We start from the raw sequence: 5,731 nt of genomic DNA on the forward strand, positions 1-5,731 counted from the left end.
ATCATAGAGAAGAAACAGCAGCTATGCAACTTCAAAGAACTTTCTAGCACTGGATGTCATTAGAGATACTACAGCTGTTCTTCCTTACTCTGATGGCTCTGGCTCTCAGATGCAGCACATTCTAAACAACAGTGAGCAGGGAATGGATGATAGTTTACTCACTTAAAGCTTTGGTGTAAGTACATACCAGGAGGTATATATACCAATCTATACCAGAAGGTTTGTGCCTTCTGATTTGATTTCAAAATTCTGCTGACCCTGCTTACAGCTAAACCATGGGAGCCTGGAGCTGACCAAGATGCTTTACTGGTTAATGGACTGAATGTGTAAACCATGAGGGAGGGGTGGATGTGTGCTTTTGGGTGCTGTGAAGAACCCTGAGCAAGGCAGAACTTCCGGGTGGTAGAGGGACTCCAGGCAGTGTGAGAGGATCCATCCTAAGTCTTTGGTCTTGGGACCAAAGGCATTTCAGGAGGAGTTATTCAGCTTGTCTGCTACAGGAACAGACACAAGAAGATGAGACTTTACTGTGAGAGCACCCATGGCATCATGACTTTGGTTTCATTTCTGTGTTACACTCTCAGGTACCCTGGTGTAACTGGCTGTATGGTTTGTATAGAAAAAAACTCCCCAGACAAAAATGAAAAAAAAAATACTACTGGTCTTAGCATCACTCATACTATTATAAGGCCAAAACAGGTATCTGTCACTCAGTAACTTATTTTGTTGTTCATGCTAATCATCAAAATTTTAATGTATCAGTCTTTCCCATAGCATTCCACATCACCCTGCACTGCTTTCACAGAATCAGAGGGTATTCTGAATTGAAGAGACCCACCAAGATCATTGTGCCCAGCTACTGATATGGGCCATAAGCCAGATCCTTCTGCTTATTCCCCATCTCACCTCCCTCACAGGGCACACCACGTACGTGCTGATTCAGCAAAATACACAATGCTACCAAGGGAGCAGAGTGACAAGAACGAGATGTCCTGGTACTGAACTGGGACATTCCTTCTGCCTGGGAATGCTCAAGCCCTGGTAAGTTTGCATTTCCTCTGCATATGGATGGACTCCCCCAGTGGGATGAGCAGGTTAGCCAGTTATTTGTGTTACCATTGGGCTTGCCATTAATAGTTAATATTGTCTGCCACTGAATGCATTGTTATCAGGCCTCTAAGGTATCACATTTGATGGGCACAAATTCACACTTCTCGGAACTATTATTCCAAGCTTCCTGCCAGCTCCTTAGTTTACTCAGGCTTCTTATTTCCAAGGTTATTTTTGCAGCAACAAAGGCTGAAATGTAAGATCTGATTCTCTGCCAGAGAGAACTGTGCCCTGGCTGCCTGTGCTGGGGCACACGGGGCATTCCACGGGCTCCTGAAAGCCGAGGCCACCCCAGCAGGGACTCCCCAGCTCTGATTACAAGCCTGCACCCAGCCAGTCACACTGATGTGTCTCTCCTTCAGGACCACAGTAAAGCACTTCGACCAGCCTGAAAGCCATGGATTTCCCTACCCAGCTTTTCATTATGAAAATCTGTAATTTCATTTTCAGTTTGCTGATGTAGCCAGGTGGGTGTGGGGCTTCCTCTTTACTCGGCTCCATGACCTGCCCTCCACTGTACTACCAGACCTCCGTGTTTGGTATCTGCAGGCAGCAACTGGCAAATGAAAATCACCCAGCAGCTGATAATGCTTTATTAAAGTGTGTAAATATAAGGCCAAAGACACAAAAGATCATGAGCCACAAACTGAAGGGAAGGTGGGAAACTAAACAGGAGACAAATGCATTGCTCTGTACTTCCAAGTCAGGAAATAAGGACATTCTTTCAAAACAGCAGAAAATGAGTATGGAAAAATACCTACAACCAGAAAAATGTGAAACTAGTATTATCAGGATTATATTTAATGGAATGGACTCTATCTGGTATATATTAAAACAGTCCTAAGCAATACTACTGTAGTTAAAGACGGGTCAGGGTTTTCATTGCAAACACAAATGTCAGGGTGTATAGTTCAGCCTAAGCATGTGATAGAAGTGCTGTGTCTGGGTGTGGCTCCTCCTTCCCCACACAAGACTATCCAAACCAGCTATGTTGTTTCTACTTAGAACAACAAACACAAAGAAAGACTGGGGCTCCATCCAAATATGACCGATTTCCCTTTGACAAGAAAGAGGATTTAAAGCAGAGAGGGAATGTCAGAACAAGTTCTCGCTCTAAGAAGATTCACTGCTTGCAATGGATGAGGATTGACTCACTTCCATAATTATTTCCAACACGGAGTTCTGTCAGCATCTGGCACTGTTAGTGGGATATTACTGGAATATACACAGTGAAGAGTTTAGTCCAATGAGGATAGTAGCTCCCAAAAATGCTAGTGTGGCTTTCCACTTCAAGATATGCACAGTGCAGATTATGTTGAACAGTAGCAACCGATCATGTTTACACTTGGAGTTATTCCTCTACAATCATGTCTGGATCCTCCCTATTCCAGAAAAAAAAAAAAGTGTGTTTGATGCTGTGCTTAAGTAATTTTCACTGTAAATTAAAATAACTGAGAGGAAGAAGTTTTATTCTTCAGTAAGTGAGTCCATACACAGCGTTCTTTAAATATCTTTTGTATTATAAAGTCATATCCTACCACAACCTAGCTCTGAATTGCAGATAATATTGTATTTATAAAGTGTACACTCTCAGGGGATAAGAAATATTGCTCAAAATGCCATCCAAATGTTGAAAATGTAATATTTACACTGGATAGGTGCCATCCTTGTCTGGCAGGCTAATGGATCAGAAAAAACTGTCTGTGAAAAGACAACTGTGGCAGTGGCAAGGAGTCCAGCAGTTTCTTTTTCCCTCCCTCTCCTTTTAGCAAAATTGTACTTCCTGGTGTTATGGTTTAAATCAGATTTTGTGAAGTCCATTATGATGCATCTGTTTAAAATATCAAGGGGAAGCACAATTCAATAACACTAAATATACAAAAGCGAGGGCTGTGAATTAATACTGTCCCTCCTGCTTAACTCCCTGCCTCTCGTGTTACAGCATCATTGACACACAGTTTCACATCTTCTAAAACGTGTCATGAACAGCAAATAGCCTGTTGTGCCTTTGAATGTCTTCCCATGCCCTTGCATCATCTACATCAGACCTGGTGGTCTTACATAGAATAATCCAATGTTGTTGATTTTAAGATAATATTTTAGTTGAGTTATGCTGTAGTTACAGGAAATCAAAATGTTATATACCTATTTGTCTTTTTGGCAGTTTATACTTTGTGTTGCCATTTATATTACCTGGAGAAAAGCCCCCCAGATAACCCATGCAAATCATTGGTAGAGGAGCTAATTTCTATTTCTTCTAAAGCCAATTTTAAATCTCCTCCATATGGCTGATAGAAAGTATTATGAGGCAGTTGATAAAAACGTGGCTCCAATGAAGTCAGTGAGTTCTGTGACTGACTTCAGGAGAGCCAAGACTTCATCCATTATCTCTTTCTGTAGCATAGGGTCCAGCTTTATTGCAGCAAAAAAAAAAAAAAAAAAAAAAAAAAAAAAAAAAAAAAATAAAAATAAAAATCCATCAACAAAATACTGTAGCTATTAATCAAGCTAGAAAGATCTGGTTAATGTATTGCAAGGTAGGCCTCTGTTGGACGGTGCATGCCTTTAAATTCTGCAAGCATTTAAAGCAACCCTGCCAGAAAAGTGCCACATGTGCAGCCCCAGCCGCGGAGCCCAGATAATTTCCATCCTGCCTACTGCAAGTACTGCACTCTGCCGTGACTGGGCTTTCCTTCCTCACCCTCTGAGCCCCTTCTGACAGGCAGCCTGCAAACTTCCCTAGGCAGAGCTCCAGTGCTTGCTTGTGGCAGCTGGAATTGCAAGGCAGCGTCAGATACTGAACGGCCAGGGATGAAGCTGGATGGAAACAACAGGAGTTCCAGCCTTGTCTAGCGCACTGTCAGACATTTGCACATGGAACCTTTAATATGTCCATTTAAACATGACATACAGTCTCCTGGTGTATCTTTATCTTTTGAATTTTACATCACATTGAGCTGATATAAAAATACCACCGTGGAAGTAATGCTGCATACTCAAAACCACCCATCACAAACTAGAATGCTAAATTTAGGAAAAAAAGTTTCTCCTACCACTGAAACCCGGATGCTGCACACATAAGCATGTACCCCAATTCCTGTCCATAAACCCCAGGGAACAAATGGGATTCTTCATGTTGTGATATTGTACAAGTACTTGCTCAGGCAGAGAGCAGCACAAAATAGCAAACAGCTGATCAGCCAGATGACAGAGTTATGTTTTTAAGACCATATTTAAAAATAAAAGTGTTCTGCACACCATAGACTAAAGAGGGAATTCCCAGGAATGTTTCCAAAATCCAACAAACATTAGCATTGATCCTAGAAAATCTTTCAGTAAAGCAAACTAATTCCAAACCGCTTCATTTCACTTAAAAACTCTTCAAAGTTATGCAGGCATGCACACACCTTAGCCACATGTATGTGGAATTCTGTAGTGCTTTGCTGACTTTTTAATTCATCTAAGTTCAAAGCCTTGATCACAGTGCTGCTACACTTTCTGTTTGCATTTTTGCAGCCTTTACATTATATTTGGTGAGAGAAGACTTAAAATTTAATTAGAGAGAAAAGTAAATAATTATTTAGCTTTCATTGAAAATGTGTGTGTTTCCATGCATGGTGTAGACCTCAGATTTTTAAAAAATGCAGTAGACAATGTGACATGGTAATTTTCTTCTGCTTAAAAAGTACAACTTTCTGCAGGCATTAATAACTGCAGTCATTACTGTAAAATTATGGAAAATTTATATAAAAATCTGAGATGGAAGAAAAATAAGGGCTTTGCTCCTTTTCCAAATGTATTTTATTTCTGTAATTTGTCAGTAAATGTATAATGAATTACCAAGTAATACCCCCATTGTCTTAATCAGAGGTGATGAACATAAGGGTATACAAAACATTACAAGTTTTGAATCAGTGAGATAAATGTGCATTTTAAGGCTGTATGGTCTGCACATGCACCAAGCCAATTATGTGCAAACAGAAATAGCTATTTTTAGAAACTAGCCTTAATTCAAGGCAGCTGAGCTAAAGCAAGCACTGCTCTATACTATACCTACAACTTTCCCGTTCATTCAGATGTCCCAAAATAAATAACTATCATTTCTGTTTTTTCTTTGTAACCCTGCCTTAATACACAGTGTAGAGATTTAAAGTGACTGAAATGCACAGAATTGTTAGACTAAAAACTACTAAAACTAACTTCATGGTTATTTTTTTCCCTCTTAATAAGAACGAGGCTCGTTGTTGCTGCTCATATATCGTCTGTTTTCCAGCCAGCTTTCCCTTATGGATCCCTCACTGCCCGCTCCCTGCCGGGGCTGCTCCGGCTGCACTTCAGCGAGCACCAGCTCAGGCTCAAAGACAAGCCCGGCTCCGGCAGCGAGTCACTATTTTTCGTACAGTGGCCTTGAACATCAGCCTTGCCGCATGAGAAGCAGCTATCCTCCCCACCTGAACAAAACGAAACTTAAAATATCTTCTACCCACAATTTCCTTGTTTTATTACTATTACTCCCCTCCCTCCTTCTTTCCCCCCTCCCTCTCTCTCCCCCCTCCCGAATGAAGTTTCGGGCGGCTCTGGCAAAAGCGATTCCATGTGACGGCAGCGCGGTCGCTTCCTT

This window comes from Geospiza fortis, unplaced genomic scaffold (assembly GCF_000277835.1).
Source record: "Geospiza fortis unplaced genomic scaffold, GeoFor_1.0 scaffold112, whole genome shotgun sequence".
Lineage (NCBI taxonomy): Eukaryota > Metazoa > Chordata > Aves > Passeriformes > Thraupidae > Geospiza > Geospiza fortis.